Source organism: Amphiura filiformis, chromosome 8, assembly GCF_039555335.1.
Source record: "Amphiura filiformis chromosome 8, Afil_fr2py, whole genome shotgun sequence".
NCBI lineage: Eukaryota > Metazoa > Echinodermata > Ophiuroidea > Amphilepidida > Amphiuridae > Amphiura > Amphiura filiformis.
The window spans coordinates 13,141,268-13,159,336 of NC_092635.1; the positions used below are offsets into that span (position 1 = coordinate 13,141,268).

The following is an 18,069-nucleotide window of genomic DNA, read 5'->3' on the forward strand; positions in this document are numbered from 1 at the left end:
GGTGGCTAAAAACAGAAAGGGGTCTAAACACAGAAAGAGGCGTAAAATAAGAAAAGGGGTCTAAAACTCAGAAAGGGGTCTAAACACAGAGAGGATGTAAAATAAGAAAAGGGGTCTAAAATCAGTAAAATGTAAAATAAGAAAAGGGGTCTAAAACTCAGAAAGGGGTCTAAACCCAGAAAGGGATGTAAACTAAAAAAGGGTCTATAACTCGGAAAGATGGCTAAAACAGAAAGGGGTCTAATCACAGAAAGGGATGTAAAATAAGAAAAGGGTCTATAACTCAGAAAGGGGGCTAAAAACAGAAAGGGGTGTAAAAGAAGAAAATGGGTCTAAAACTTAGAAAGGGGTCTAAACATAGAAAGGGATTTAAACTAAGAAAAGGGGTCTATAAATCAGAAACGGGGCTAAAAACAGAAAGGGATGTAAAAGAAGAAAAGGGTCTAAAACTTAGAAAGGGGTCTAAACACAGAAAGGGATTTAAACTAAGAAAAGGGATCTAAAACTCAGAAAGGGGTCTAAACACAGAAAGGGATGTAAAAGAAGAAAATGAGTCTAAAACTTAGAAAGGGGTCTAAACACAGAAAGGGATTTAAACTAAGAAAAGGGATCTAAAACTCAGAAAGGGGTCTAAACACAGAAAGGGATGTAAATTCCAAAAAGTGTCTAAAATTCAGAAAGGGATCTAAACACAGAAAGGGTGTAAATTTCCATAATGACTCTAGAACTCGGAAAGGGTCTAAACGCAGTAACGGGATGTAAAACCGGCCGAGAAAGGTGTGCGTCGAATCGGTGTATAAAAATTCAGAAACGGGTGCAAAACCCTAAAAGGGGTCTAAAGCTGAAAATGTGGGTATAATCGGAGTATACATGTAAAAACTCAGAAGGGGTCTAAAACTGCGATAGGGCTCTCAAACTGCGTTAGGGGTCTAGACAAGAGAACTTAAACTATGAGAGACGACACTCAAAAATACTGAGTTAGGCTAAATCCTCCAGTCTTGAATACTACGGCATGTTTAGCCGCCATATTAGATATTTGGCGAGTGAGAGGCCGAGGGACTCAGGCTAAATACTGAGTCACACTGCTGTCAGCGTAAACAGTTTGTGATCCCAAACAAACAAGCAAATTATAGAATTCCTGAGCATGAGCAACGTAGTATCCGTCTATCTATCATATCTTTTTTTAGCTATAAATGTTATTTGCTTATGTACTTAGTAAACAAAAGCAATGGATTAAAAAATCGCCAGCCTTCTACGCTATATCATGACATTATTGCCTATGTCATTTTTTGTAATTTTGAGAACAAAGAACAAAAATGTGGTTTCAAGCATGCATCAGTTACGTCATCACCCTAATTATTTCGGATTATTCCTTTCATTTGTATCATTATCATTTGTTCCTGTGCAAAGATTGGTGAATAAATGTGATGCGATCAAGCAAAATCAGTCGGAACTCGGCAATAATAAATTTTCAGTTTCCTATAGGATTGTAAAAAGTATTTATAAAGCTGGATTTTGCAGAAAATCCCATTGAAATTTAACAACCAGTTCCAAAGATATGAGCAATTAAAGAGTTTCCAAAACAATAGGAAACAAAAGAAAAATTTCCTTTGTTTGACTATATCTCAAAATCAATATTTCCGAGTTCCGACTGATTTGATTGATCGCATCACATATGTGATGCGATCAAGCCAAATCAGTCGGAACTCGGCAATAAAAATTTTTAACTTTCTTATAGGATGGTAAAAAGCATTTCCAAAGCTGGATTTTGCAGAAAACTCCACTGAAATTGAACAACCAGTTCCATAGATATTAGCATTTAAAGAGTTTCCAAAACAAGAGGAAACAAAAGGAAATATTTTCTTTGTGTGGCTATATCTCAAAATCAATATTTCCGAGTTCCGACTGATTTTGCTTGATCGCATCACAAATATGTTTAAATGCATGCTTGAACCATATTTTGTACTATTAAGCAATTCGCGTAGCAGGCTGACGAAATGTATGAGCACCGTCGTACTTTCAAGTTTACATGGGAGAGGAAAAAATATGAAAATAAATAAATACATGATTAAATGAATAAAACAGACAAATAATAAATAAAATAAATAAATAAATAAATAAATACAAATAATTAATTAATTATTAATTAAAGAAAGAAAGAAAGCAATAAAGAAATAAAGAAAAAGAAAAGAAAAAAGAAGGAGAGAAAGAAAAAGAAAAAGGAAAAAAGAAAAAAAAGGAAAAAAAGGAAAAAGAAACAAAGAAAGGAAAGAAAGAAGAGAAAAGAAGTAAATAAATAAATAAATAAATAAGTAAGTAAATAACCATGTATTAAGAAGGGCTCATTGTTTTAGTCCCTTATTTTATTGTTTCCAATTTTGACAAATTACCAACATTTTGGAACATCGGTCAAATTTTTGGAGTGGGTGTGTTGGGGTGGGTGGGTTTGGTTTGTCGTTTTTCTTTACAACTTCTGTGTACAATTAATTATATGTTGTTTTCTTATGAATAATGAATCCACTTCATGTTTTGTGCTTCTTGCCTTGTGCATTCTCTTTACTGGACACAGATCATCTCCAATCTCCATGTATTTTTATTTTTATAACTTCCATGATGTGTGATTTGATTGTATGAACAGTAGTTGACTGGTGGTTATTATCTTTGTACCAGAGGATGTAAGTTTTCGGGAAATCTCCTGGGTTTGTTTTGGCTTGGTTCTATCTCCGGGCATTTTCATGCTTTTCACAGGTGTTTTTTCGTGGCTTATATCTTTGTAATGTGTCTTTTCCCCCACCAGTCAACATTTTCATGTTTATAGTGTTAGTGACGTAAAAATCCGGATATGCCTATAGGCCAGGGCTATTAATAGGCCGGATTTATTAAAGAAAAAAAAAGCAAGTTTCTGGGATAAATATTTTTTCTGTGATAAATATTTTTTTTTGGAAAAGTTTTTTTTTCTGGGATAATTTTTTTCTGGGAAAACTATTTTTGTGGGATAAATATTTTTCTAGGATAAATATTTTTCTGGGATCAATATTTTTTGTGGGATAAATTTTTTTCTGTGAATTTTTTTTTCTGGGAAAATATTGGCCCTCATGGTACACCGTATAATACCTCAAACGGGGTGAACATCCTGTTTGGCGATTTTGCCGAACTGCACGTTCACCCTGTTTCAGATACAAGCTAACAGGAAGGCCGCGCGCGACGTCATCCGAGATCATGAGAAAAAGTCGTTCATCATATGCTACGACTGTGGAAACTGTCCAGAAACTGCAAGTTCGTGTTAATCCATAGACCCTGGAAGATCCCGTCAATTTACGGGTCTTATCATTCAGACTGAATCAGGTAGGACGTCTGTAGTAGGTAAGCTTAAAAGTACTTGTTACTATTCACTGTGTATGTGTTGTAGCCTGTAGCCTGTAGGATAGAGTCCCGGGATAAAGTTTGCACGGGGCCTATACATGTACAGATGCATGCAAGATGCAGATGTTATAATTATTATGCTAGGCAACGGGCTATACTAAAATGCAGGAAACCTTTGACGAGCGCGTATTGTAAGGATACATCGCATATTTACTGCATTGCATGCACTTGTCTCTGATTGGCTGCTAAGGCGATATGTTGTTGCTGAGTGGAAATTTATGAATGATCTGTGCGCCGACGCGTTGTTAGCGCCTGAATTTGCAACATCACGGTAGTCGCGCCGTCAAAGGTTTGTAGTCCTGCCAGCAAGACTTCAGTCTTTATCATAAACATAATGACATCTACGGATGACGAGTTACAGTTACTGGAACTACAAAGGTTTGCTGCATTTGACTATAGGCAAGCAGCTTTAGATTTCAAAGTTGCATCAAACTCAGTAGTCATGGACCAGGGCAGGCCATGGCCATGCCATGCCCTCACTCAGACATGTTAGACTTGTACCCGAGTCCAGCTTGTCCGAGTCCGAGCAGAGCCAAGTCCATTTGTATCCGAGTCCGAGCAAGTCCGAGTCCTTTTGTGTCCGAGTCCGGACTCGAGTCCTAGTCCAGGGGTGCCGAGTCCGAGCCAAGTCTGAGTCCAACAAACATAAGGCCCTTCGCAGTTAATTATTAGTTTCCTGTTTACCGCCTCAAGGCCCAAAATTGAAAATCTCAAAATAATTAATTATTTTATTTTTATTTCTAATTTTCTCCTTTAAAATAACGCTCAACTGCATGAACTTGCCATTTTCTGACTTTAATAATATCAACAATAATGATGAATAAACAAAGAGTGCAACTCTACCTTGACTTATTCATAAAATCAAATATTGTTGTGAAATAATTAAATGACCGCCCTAGTCAAAATGAGTTGCAGGTTGCTTGTAATAGTTCAAACTAAATAAAGAAAATAAAAGATAATTAATAATTAAAAGTCACCTAGTCCCTTTTTCAAAATCTTTAACAGGAAACTAATAATCAAGTGCGAAGGGCCTAAGATCCGAGTCCGGACTCGAAGTCCATGTCTGTATGTGTGTGTGGGGGGGGGAGGTCATTCAACTTATGATGTGTCATGTGTCTGCCTACTGGCATTGCTTAGTATGAGCCTATTTGTATAAAAATGGGTCAAATGAAAAAGGGATAATTGGGTATAAAATGTTGAAAGAAGGGTGTCATTTGGTATAACATTTTGAAAAAATGGGTCATTTTTCCCAAAAATGGAGCAAAATTTTATATCATTTTGTTTCTAAATTTGCTGAAAAAAAAAAAAATTGCAAAGTTTTTGATGATAAAATTGTAGAAAGAGAAGGTCATTGGCCATAAGTTACTCACTACATTTGTTTTGTACACAACACCACACACCGCTCTCCCTATACACACCCACCCCACCCAACCCCACCCACCCCACCCATTTAACAGATCAAAGACTCAACACAACCAACCGTACACACACCCCTTCAAAGTTCCATACCCATGAACAGGTAACTCCTGATGGCAAAACCTACTACATGTACATGTCTCGACCACCTGTATCAGACAGCACACAGCAGTCATGCACAGTGCTCACACTTCATGTAAACACACTTGCACCCAGGGACTAGAGGAGTGTCACTAGGCTGCATGCAGCATACATGTAAATGAATTGCAATGTATTCAAATATATATTATAGAAAATAACATCATCATTATCATTATCATCATCGCTTATCATTTTCGTTATCATCATCGTATCATCATCGCCATCATCATCGCCATAATAATAATAATACTAACATAAATTCACCTGTAAATATTCTAAACATCTTTCAAAATTGTCCCACACAAATGTGCACCCTACAGCCATAATAAAATTTACTGAGCTGAGATGTATGGTCCAGTGTGCATGTTTCTCCCTTTCAAGATTGGATTGGAAAGTTCCATGAAAGAACTTTTAGATATTTTTATGTAGTCCAAATAAAAATAAAATTTGCATTTAATTATTATTTCATTAATTTGATTCTACTAAATGACAGATAAATCTAAATAATTTGGTGGATATGCAGGATATATGACAGATCACAGATTTGATAGCCCCAATTAATTTGTACAATGGCCATGCAAATAAGTAAAGTCAACAAATTTGAGATCTATTTTGACATTTTTAGATAATCATTTCACATTTTACACGGATTTAATTGGACTGGACTCGGACCGGACTCGGCTTCGAGTCCGAGTCCTTTTGTGTCCAAGTCCGAGCCAAGCTGAGTCTTTTGGTGTCCGAGTCCGAGCCAAGTCAGAGTCCAACAAAAAGTGGACTCGAGTCCGAGTCCGGACTCGCACAATACATCTTAAAAGAATTATCAGTACCGGTAGTGAGTGGTACTTGTTTACGTAGCCAATAGCCATAGAATTGCAACATAATCATGATAATTTAAACGATTACCTGTCAAATGAAAGGGAAAGAGTGATTTGGGAGGTTGTGGTATATGCATTTACATAGCTGTTAAATATATATATATACATGTCAACAATCATTCAGAACACAAAATATTGTAACAATTAACCCATTTTACCATACAAAACTGCATAGGCCGTCTTTAAATGCAGTCGAAGACAAATGACTACTTTTAAAATAGGCAGTCGTACCATAGAGTTAAATTGGCAGTTTCACTTGCATTAAATTATGCAGTCATGTAGTTTAGCCTGGCCGGGAAAACAAGTAAACTAGAGCAAGTGTGCCCTTTGCAAGGGCACGAGGTAACGATCTGATCAAGCAGCAAATGCCAGCAATACTGTGCTGGATAAGATTAATTTTAATTAGACTGTTTCATTAATTGCCATTTTAATACCATATTCATTCCAATAAGCGCCCATGCCCCAATAAGCGCCCATCCAGGGTATTTCCAATTTGCTATTAAACTTTAAAGGGTACCATTAATGTTGAAGTGACAGATAGACAACAATACGATGTCGATACAGTGAAATAGCTGGAGGACTACAAGTCCTGTGTAAACTTGTAATACATTTTCTGCATCAGAAAAGCTACTAGAACGTCAAGGACCCTTTTGTAACATGCGTAAATTCGTCTCTAATAGATGCCCATTACGAAAAAAACCTGGTAAACCCGGTAAAAATAAGCGCCCACCCAAAATGACTTTGTTAAGCGACCTGGGCGCTTATTGGAATGAATACGGTACGGTACCTTGATCGTGGAAAGCTGCCATTTTGAAAACTTGATCTTTGACCTCTGTATGGCCTCTTATAATTACCTTAAATGAATTTTAAAATATTTAAAACATGTTAAGAATATCATAAGGATCATTGCATTTAAATTTCACCTAAATTGAAGCATTTTGAAAACTTGACATTTGACCCCTTTATGACCCCTTAATGACCTTAAATGAATTTAAAAACATCTTTAACATGTTAAGAATGTCATAAGGATCATTGTGTTTAAATTTCAGCTCAATTGGAGTATTTTGAAAATCTTGACCTTTGTTACCCTTTAATGACCCTCAAACTTGAACAGATTCAAAATAGGCAGTCATGTGGCATGTATGGAAGACAAAATAGGCAGTCGAGAGCTGTAATTTGCATACCGGGTACGTCACATGATCACCAACTGACATTTCAAATATGATGAGGCAGTTACAAGCAGTAGGCCTAAGTGTAAGAATATTTTGGATGTTTTGGGCACTATTTTAAATATATAATTCAGACATTAATACACTACTAAATACAGATGACTACAATAAGTCAATAACTGTATGAATTGGCAAATTTGAGGCTTACAGATATAATGCATGTAGATGGGTAGAAATTTATATGCTAATGATTATTATTTCTTTCAGATTTCCTTTTATAAATTAAGCGCATATACTGCCAGCCATCCAGCGCATATGATTTTCCACAAGGTCCTATACACACATTTGTTGTCACGCTGTATATATGCGGTGGTAACAGATATTTTGCAGCAAGCACTTGTACAAGCCTGTACAGTCATTCATGTATGAACTTTATTAGTTTCAGTGGCAACCAGGGGGGGGGGGGGGCAGATTCCCTTCAATTGCCAAAGGCAAAATTCCCCCTTTTTTAACCCAAAAAGACCCATTTATTGAAAAAATAGAGGTTTTTTAATGTCTTCAGTCAATCAAAAAGGTCAAAATTTTGAAAAAAAGGTCCACCTTTTCAATATCTGCCAATGGTCGCATGTCATGAATTGGTCATCTTTTGTGTAACATGATGTAAAATGAGAAAAATATCACCAATTTTGATTCAATTCAACAAAACTTTTAATGAATACATTTTAGACCATTATAAGTATATATTTTTGGAAAGCTTATATTACAAGGATGCCAAATCAACAAAGCATAACATCATAATACAGGGTGGGTGAGAAATATACAGGGTGGAACAACAACAAAATTAACATCTTTCTTGTCATGGTGAACCCCATATTTTTCCTTTTCTGAAAGCTATGTAGTTCAAAATAAATATGGATTCAGAAAGACATTGCATGGGTCCTTCAAACAAATTAGGAAGAAAGAGTTTAGTATCCCTTGCGTTAAACATACAGGGTGGTCAAAAATTGTAAAATAATGTCAAATATTTATGACATTTTTCAATCAAAACTTTTTTCCTCCATTTCTGGCACTAAAACTAATAGCATAATTGAATTCCTCATCAAATTTCCTTAAAGATATGTGTTCTTTTGAATAAGCAGGGTGACTCGGGCAAGAGATAGTCCATTTAGAAATGTCGGAGCATAGTATGCACACTTTGTACAGTAACATATAGGGAAAACTGTCTTAATTAGCATTTAATTAAGCAATTAATTAGTTACATCTTTTGTTACAGTTGATGTACTATGAGGTAGATCTACAATCCAGGATGATATATTTGCAATTTGAGGTCCATGCTAGTTGTACTTTTCAAGATACAAAGGTTTGAAGTTTGCCATATTTTCACAATTTTGTGTATAACCCTATGGGGCTCCCCGAACCGGCTCTCCCGAACCGGCTGCTCCATTGACACATCTTACATATTGTGGTATAAATCTCAAAGTACTTGTCCAATTGACTTGGGGTTTTTTGTATTTGAAAAAGAACATAATTATCTACAAAATGACACCAAACTTTCTACAATAGGTATAATACTTTTAGAATAAACCTAACTTGAAGTGTGAAGAAAGCGTTTTCATGTTACGGCTGCTCCATTTTTGGGTGACCTATTTGTGACATGCGACCCAATACACTTTTTTCAAAATCAGCCCCCCCCCCAAAAAAAACAAATTAATCCTGGTTACGGACCTGGTAGAAACCTAGCTTTCTATAGGGCCTAACTACGTACCGGTACTGAATAATTTGGATTTGCATTATATGCAGACATGTACATGTATGTAACTATGTATCATGGTGGAAATTAATTAATGTGGTGCAGCAGGATAATTAATGTACTCATGTACTCTGGGCATATATTTATTTTGGCAGGCTAAAAGGGGTGAGCAATAATTTTTTTTTTTGGGGGGGGTCATCAAAATATGCATGGGTGCATGAGCTAATTATCCAAAAAGTAAGATGGGATCTTGTTGGTGCACATTTTTATTGCTGGTCACAGTTCCACTTTTGTGCTGTACATAGGCAAAATAATGGCAATTCGGCACAAAGTATGCACTTTGACCTCTATATTTTAGGGCCTGTTTCAAAATTGTCGTAATCATGTCGGACGAATTTGATAGCAAATATGGCTGTCATTTTTGTTCCAGAAGTACTGGACTGGTTTTATTTTACATGGGTATGGATATCATGGTACATAGCTATCATGCTATGGCAGTATTGTCTGAAAACTCTTTGATGGCTTCGTGTAGGACGGGAAAAAGTGACCATGTCGAACGGAATCGATAGAAATGGGGTTTCCAGGCTTTTGACATTCAAATTGATATTCTATCAAAACTTACAACAATATCTTATAAAGTCACTGCCAAATAGTCAAAGGAACATTCATAAATTAAATTTCTCATACAATCTTTATTCAACAATCATTGTCATGGAAATGGCATCTCAAAAAATGGGCCATGTCGGATGGAATGCATCATGTCGGACGGAATGAAATGTTGACTTTTTTGGAAACTTCTCAAAATTTAATATTTATTACCTGCATTATAAAGATAAGGTCATGTATTAATGCTGTGTATACTTTAAAAGTATTGACCTCTATATATTTAAGATGTAATTATGGAAAAATTGACAAATTCCATCCGACATGCTAGATTCCGTCCGACATGATAATCAATTGAAAATTGGTCCCCAACTTGCTTAATTTTGAAACTTACTTCTTAGAAATGAAGTTACAATACATTTTATGTAAGATTCATATCTATTCTTTCATAAAATAAACTTTTTCTTATGAAAACTACAAGATTTCTTAACTATTTTGACGTTTTTTCATGGGTATACAAAAACACAAGCATGTCGGACAGATTTTTTGGAAACAAGTATCAAGGGCTCCTTGAGCACTTATCTTTCAATTGTTTTATTTTTTTGTACTTACACAATAAATACACACCTTATAATCAAAATAAAAATTAAAGCCATTTGTCATCAACTATCAACAATCAATTTCTTGCAATTTTAAAAATGTAAACACTGAATTTTCCGTCCGACATGCATGAATTTTCTTTTCTAAGAAGTGTTTCCTGTAAAAAACTACTCAAAATTTTATTTATTTATTCCTGTGAAGTATCCATGAATTTAATGTAGAAAATGAATCAATAGTTGTTTTAGTCAATTACCGGTACCTTTAAAAAAATGGACAAATTAAGGGCTACATGAAAACCAGTATGTCAGACGGAATTGTTTACAAGGGCACATTTTGCATTGCCCCATGCAGGATAATGGCATATTTCACACTTAAAAATGACCAGTTTCATCACATGTACTTTCCTGCAGTCTGATTGAACAAAAGTAGAATGTTCTGTACACAATATGCAAATTAGCCTAGGATAAGGCTAATGAAGTGAAATGATTAGTTTCAATCACATTTTTTCAGTGAAATATGAGGTCATGATTTAATTATTCATTATTTTGGAAAATTTCATTATTGTCAAAACTTTTGTTTATATGGCTATTACCTATATTGTTGATGAAAGACCATCTCAAAACAGGTATTAATGCTAAGATCATCATTACAGACATTTTGCAACAGATTCAAAAAATATCTGAATTTGATTTTTTTTTAAATGGTCACTGAAGTTGTTACCCTCAATAATGAAAGAATAAACTAACTAAAGTGTTCACTTGAAACATGACGAGGTAATCCTTAAATTCCATTATTTACTACATCCTACCCCTACAGCTAAGGAAAAGGGGATGTCAGACATTTTGAGAGTTTCAATTTTGATTATTGCCATCTCAATTTGCAGATAATTGACTTTTTTATGAAAATAAGTTTCGGTCAAACTGAAAAGGCGATGTGGGCGGGTGACGGAAACTAAGAATCAACTTTCATTAGCCTAATCTGTGCAGAACAAGGTGTAGCACATATGTGCAGACTGCAAATACATGCTTTGCACAGGGCACTGTGGGATGAGCACAGTCTTTCTGGCTTCTTTTACATTATTTTGTGTACGTAATTGTAAATAGACCAGTATCAGGCAAAATGAGCTTCTGATCGATGTAGAGCGAAAACTATGTTAACAAACAAAAACATGTCATACCTGAGACCATAATACCCACCTCGAGTCTCAGTGCCATACAGAGTGCCTATTTTGGCTATGAGTCATTTAGTCTATAGTGGCATTTATTTCTTTAACATTTACCTTTATAAACTGCACTTTAAATATATGTCTAAGTTTTCTTCTCTGTGTACACTGTACACTGGGGTGAGTGTGTACACATGTACGAGGGGGTATCAAAAAGTTTTAGAAATCGCCCAGAAGTGAAAGAGCTATATCAATGAAATTTTGTCAGTGTAATCACTGGTCCTTATGTACATTATGGTCCAAAATGGTCTCATAGGTATGTTTACTTTTTTTACAGGTGGCACTAGATGCGAATAACCTGCTGCCCCAGTTACTACGCATAAACTGCAAAATTGAGGCAAGCAGCATTATTAAGATCCTGCTTTTGAAGGGTTGCAGTGCCTAGAAAATCGATAATGAAATGAAAGTTATCTTCGGTGGTGATTGTGATATGTCACTGTCGCTTTTTGGAAAAGGAATTTTATTTTATCACAGATGTGTTGGGCACTGTAACCCTTAAAATGGAACTTCATCATGCTGCATGTCTCAATATTCTCCATTTTGCTGGTTATGCGGTTACATAGGCAGGTAGTGACATCTAGCTCCTGTAAAAAAAAGTAAATACTTATGAGTCCATTTTTGCACCATAATGTACATAAAGGACCAGTGATTGCACTGACAAAATTTCATTGATATAGCTCTTTCACTTCTGTGCGATTTCTAAAACTTTTTGATACCCCCTCGTATAATACAAATTTTGAAGCGCTAACTTGTTAGCTAAAAAATCCAAATTTCAATGTACATGTACTTGAGGCCCTTGAGGCCCTACATCAGGGCCCTTATAGTTATCATGAAAAGTGTTCAATTTGGGATTTAAAATTACAGACTAGTCTATTTTCAATTACACAAAATAATGTAAAAAGTCAGTAATTGGAATTAAAATCTATATGAGCTTACCTTCAAAGTGAACACACACATGTGTAAGCAGACATGTGTGAGCAGATTAGAAGCCAGAAAAACTGTGCTACATGTACACCTTGTTCTGCACAAATGACAGATTATCCTAGGCTAATTTGCATTGTACAGAACATCCTACTTTTGTCCAATCAGACTGCAGGAAAGTACATGATCCCACTTTTTTTTTACTTGCAATTAGTTATACATAAGCCCCTTTAGCCAATCATCCAAAATATAAGATGGAATCATGTTGGTGCACATTTTTATTATGGGTCAAAGTTCCACTTTTATGCTGCACATAGGCAAATATGCATCACTTTAGCACAAAGCTTGACCTTTGACCTCTTTTATATTAGTGCGCCCACTTGATCCCAAATACCTGTTACTTTTTTGTCTACCAGTTGCCAAAGAAGCTAGACAATGAAAAATAAAATTGGGATCTTGTTGGCGCATCTTTTTTTGATGCAGTAAAAAGCCCACATTTTGCTACGCGTCATTACTGAGGGAAAAGAGGGCAATTATTGACCTCTACAATGATGCTAAGTCCATTTTCAAAAAATCAGAAAAATATGAAGATCAAGAGATCCCAAGCTAATTTTTTCAGTACTTGCAAAGAATTACCTCTTTGATGAAATGCTATTCGGAGAGTCAGGTGACGTTGGCGCGCAATAATACAGGCATGTAAAAATGTGCAAAACTATGTGCGCCATCAAAATCCCAAAAACTTTTTGCTGAAAAATGAAACTTACCATTGAGGTCTTTAATTTCAAACTTGTTGGGACTTGGGATCTTGATGGCGCATCCCGTTATGATGCTTTGAAGTTTGCCCGAGGGCGCTTTTCATCAAATCATTGGATTTTTCTTTTTTTTTGTAATGTGCAAAATGCAGGTTGGGATAATGATGGCGCACAATGTTATGCACCTCCAAAGTTTACCATTTGCAAGTAAGGCTCAGAGAGGCTGAAATTTCAAGAATTTTTTTAAGGTGAACGAGGGCGCTGCGTACGCTCATATTGTACATGTGTGTTGTTGGTGTTAATATGTACCAAAATTATTTTTAGAGAAATTTTCTTTTTTGTATCACAACCCCCTGATTTGGGTACATAAGGGAGACTGGCTCTTAATAGTATTTCAGCATTTTGGGTAAAGACTAACAAAATTAAAATTTTACGGAAATCGTAAGTAGTCGACTGCATATTTAGAGCCTCATATGTAATCAACTGCATTTAGAACCATAGTCAACTGCCTATTTAAGGCTTACGGTATAATAATAGTAGTCGACTGCCATTAGGCCAAAAAAATTGTTTGTTTGTCCTCCACAGCTTTGAAAGAGGATGGTCTGGCGGGCAGATTTTTTTTTGATTTTTAATTTTTTTTTTGATTTGGCGTATTCCTGGACCTAGCTAGAGCTATTAATGCTACAATCATTCATGTTGACTTAAAAAAGTTTTAAAAAACAACATTTTGTTTCTTTAATATGCAGTTAAAGTTATAATTTATGTTCATGTCATAGTCTTTTAATGATTTTAAATCCAATGTATTTTGAAGTCACTAAAAATAATAGACTATGACATGAACACAAGTTATAACTTTGCATAATGAAGACCCAAAATGTTTTTGGGGGCTTTTTTATTCAACCATCTTAGCATTTAGCTCTAGCTAGGTCCAGAGGTACTCCAAATCTGAAAAAAAATTGAATTTTACTTATTTTTATATAAAAAAAAAAAATTGGTCAGGCCTTAATCTGAGGAGCGGGCGGTCGAGGACAAACAAACAACTTTTTTTTTTTGCCTTGTAAAGGGCGTGTGCATCAACCAAAGCAAGGGAGTGCTGGGAGATTTTTCCTGGTTGAAGGTACTAGTATACAGGGATGTGACACGGTTTGGGGGTACCTTTTCAGCGAATATGGTATATCAATGAGTGGAGACCAACTGACCAATGCGCCCAGTTGGGTGCATATGGTCAAAAGTGCCCCTAAAATGATCCAATTAGGACAAATTTTGATGCTTTTGGGGTGTTTGTTGTGAAAATTGGTATACTGATCACTAAATGATCTTGCGCCAGAATATATCAAATGTCTCCTCCAACCATATAACCCTCCTCGTATGCTCCGTTCCAGTGACAATCGCTTCTCTGCGAACCCCGTTCAAAACATTCATGGGGGGGGGGGGACAGGGCTTTTTCAATTGCTTCACCATGTCTCTGGAATACTCTGCCAACCCACATTAGACTAAGTACATCTTTAGCACAGTTTAAAAGTTCTTTAAAAACTCATTTAATGAAAGAAGCATTTTACTGATGTGCATCACCATATTTTGTTCACCTATTGATTGTTGTTCATGTGTAGATTAAGTTGTAATGTAAATTAATTTTTATTATGTAGTTTATGTTAATCTCTGTATCGCGCCTTGAGCGCCATTGATTTGGTGGAGATGTGCGCATTAGAAATTCACATTATTATTATTATTTAATACTGGTGGGTGGCAAAAACAGCTATAAAAAGTACATTTTTTCAAAGACCCACCTCCCAGTGGGAGTGCTGTACCTCTCTAGAAGCTAAATAGCCAAATTTGTTCAAAGACATTTTGTATTTGGTATTATATAACTCATACAAAGTTTCTTGTCATTTGATTGGCCAACTACTAATGAAATTTCTGCTATTTTTAATGGCCAGCTCTTGCACTCCGCATCTGTGTAATAGTCATTTTTCCATTGCACGGACGCCGAGTTACCATAGCAACGCTGTCAGACGCTCGAGGGTATAGTGTGAAGTTTCCACTTTGACCGGCTAATTATAGGTGCGGGTGTTGTTTCTAAAATAAATATCGCATTTAGATATCTTTTGATTTATTTTGTGTTCCTGGTGATTTATAAAATTAAGTGGAAGCAAGAACTTAAGATAATGAGTTAAAACAAATTTTGAATGTTTTTATTTGTGCAATGGAAAAATATTTGCATTCTGTGAAATGTGAACTGTTTTATTCAACTCGGTAAAAGCCTTGTTGAATGGAACATTCCATATTTCACTTCATGAAGATATTCATACATTTGAACTTGTAAACATTCAATGCTTGTATACTAATCATTTATCATGTTTATAGTTCTTTAGGCTAGGCCTCTTACATAGGATTCTTACATATTATCATGATTATGGTAAGTGCAGCAGGGAGTTCAGTCCATTTTCAGAAACCTAAAAAACATGTTTGTTTTTGTAAAATGTTGCCACATTTTAAGATCTTATTTTTTGAATTTTCACAACTAGGTTTCAGTGATGTCAACTTGAAGTGAACTGTACAGTTACCACTTGCAGGAGATGTTCATTGTGGCTTCAAATCATGGTGTATAGAGAACTCAACTTAACTGTGAACCTGACTGAAACATCAAAAATCTGGTATGTACAATGAGTTTATAGTAATCTTTTTATTGGCTAATAAAAAGGATTAGGCCACAAAGGTCTAATGTAAATGAATGTATACCTCACTTTAAATGGTCTATTGATGGTCCAGAATACTTAGTCATTGATCCCTGTCTAGGTTTTCACAAGTTGCACTTGTCTAGGTTTTCACAAGTTGCGTTCGTGCAGTGAGATTAAAAATCCGTGCAGTGAGAATTCAAAATCCGTGCTTAAAATATATATACGCCATTAAGATTCAACACTGTGTTTTGGGCCAAAATATTACTTGCTAACTTTTGCACGCTAAAATAGTCTGAAATTGAACATTTTTTGTGCGCTTCGCGAGAAAATTTCCCAGTAGCATCGGCACAAATTATGCTCGTCCTCGTTAATGCTTCAACATCATTATGTTCCGGTTTGAGGCCAGAATCATGACAATTGTCCAAACTTTTAAACCCATTTTAAAGAGCACACCGCTAAATCAACACGTCATTCGTGTAACCCTAGTGATTAAAAATACAAAAACTGTTTTGAGGTATTTTGGGCTGCTCTTTGGACTAAATAACCAAAGAGGGAGTGGCGTGTTATTGCTTAAATAAAAGTGTAAAGCCTATGCATGAATTTGAATCGCCATTGCCAAAGTCGCATTTGTACAATTGTCGAGAAAATCGGTCCGCTGAATTAAAAAGTGGGCAGAAACAGGTTTCCAGCCTCGAGTTCAAGCCAAAAACAGTGAGGGTGTTGGTTACGGGCTTGTACTGGAAAACGATAATGTAAAACATTCATCGATTTGTAATTGACTTAAGCGGGGGGGGGGGACTTCCCCTAAACATTCTAATAAAAGAAAAATTAAAGCAATATTTGCCCTGTGAATCTTCCCTTCTAGTCCGAAAAATACTGTGTTTTGGACCAAAACACAGTATTCGCAAGCATTGGCCCCACAATGCCAAACTTCACACCTTCAATGGGGGCTAAAATCAAACCGGCACAAAATATGCTTGCATCTCTAAATTCTAATACTTCCACCACCACTGCTTGCCAACGTGCAGTGACTTTTTTCGCCTAAAATAGCCCCTGTTGCAGCTACCTACTTGCAGCTGAATTGTACTTAGCTCTGTATAAATATGCACAAATCAAATGTGCAAAATTCAACATACAGTAGTCATATTATTTCAACTTTACTGGATAATAAATTGAGTATCATAAAAGCATTCAAATTTCATAGAATCATTCTTTTTCTAACTTAGCAATTTGGGGCCTGGAGATAGAAAGTTAGGGCCCCACGATAGTAACTTAGTAACTTGGGCCTGACTTAGTAATTTGGGTCACTGACTTAGTAACTCAAGGCCCCAACTTAGTAACACAGGGCCCCAACTTAGTAACTCAGGGCCCCTAGTTACTAAGTCGGGCCCTGAGTTACTAAGTCTGGGCCCAAACTACTAATTTGAGGCCAAAACTACTGAATCAGGCCCAAGATATGTTTTCCTTGCCATGACACCAGAGTTGTAACGAGTCACATCATTTCATGGTCGAGTCGAGTCATTTCTTGCAATATCTCGAGTCGAGTCGAGTCAAATGACTCGAGTCACTGTACAATCTCTATGGGGAAAATTTGAAAATCCGAGTCGAGTCATTTCATTTTTGAAGAGTCGAGTCTCGAGTCATGACTCGTTACAAGTCTGCATGACACTTTGTGGGCTCAGTAGGTTGTCCAATTTAATTATTGGTGCGAAACATGTATTAAATTTAAACATTTTTAATTGATATTTTGGTTTATTTTACAGATAATATTTGTACTGGAACTGGAAGGAACCACCTGCAGCAACACAGCAGCAAGCTAAAGCAAGAGAAAGATCGAGATGATGATAGTGATGATATGTGTAAACTTCCAGGATCTGTGGTGCAAATCAAATTTAAATTTCAGGGAAAAACAATTGACAGAAAAAGACAACTTGTCAACAACATTGCAGGTAGGGCCTACATGTAGGCCTACCTATCAATTAGGCACTAGTAGACATCACCTGATGAATTTGACCGACAGGGTTCTTCAAAACATTTTGTGCAAGGATGTGCCACTGCCACACAGACTAATGGATGCTGACATTTAAAAAAACCACCAAAATTTGCATAAATTAGGTGCTTTTAAAATTTGCAATATAATACACATTTTATGGCAAATGATTAAAAATTGATATACAACAGTCCTCGAAGTAAACTTTCTAAATCTAATGATATGTACTTAAAGTGTATGTAGCTGGGATGAAAAGCCGACGATCCATTGAAAATCTCGACCGTTCCAATTGAAGATATGGAGTTTTTTCCCCAAAACACAAAAAATAGGTCTTTTGGGGAAACAAAATGTATACCTTCAATATGAAAGGTCAATATTTTCAACTGATCGTCTACATACACTTCAAGTGCATATCATTAGATTTAGAAAGTTTACTTTGAGGAGTGACTGTTAAATATCAGAAATTTAGAAAATATCAAATTTTAATGATTTGTCATAAAATTTGTATTATATCACAATTTAAAAAATC

General features: G+C 35.8%; 1 long non-coding RNA gene across 1 annotated transcript; it reads left to right on the top strand.

The window, feature by feature from the left end:
- Positions 1–3,130: 3,130 nt before the first annotated feature.
- LOC140158214 (uncharacterized) lies at positions 3,131–17,800 on the top strand. The gene is made up of 3 exons (XR_011859728.1): positions 3,131–3,363; positions 15,398–15,526; positions 17,314–17,800. It is a non-coding gene; the product is annotated as an uncharacterized lncRNA (long non-coding RNA).
- The last annotated feature ends 269 nt before the right edge of the window (positions 17,801–18,069 follow it).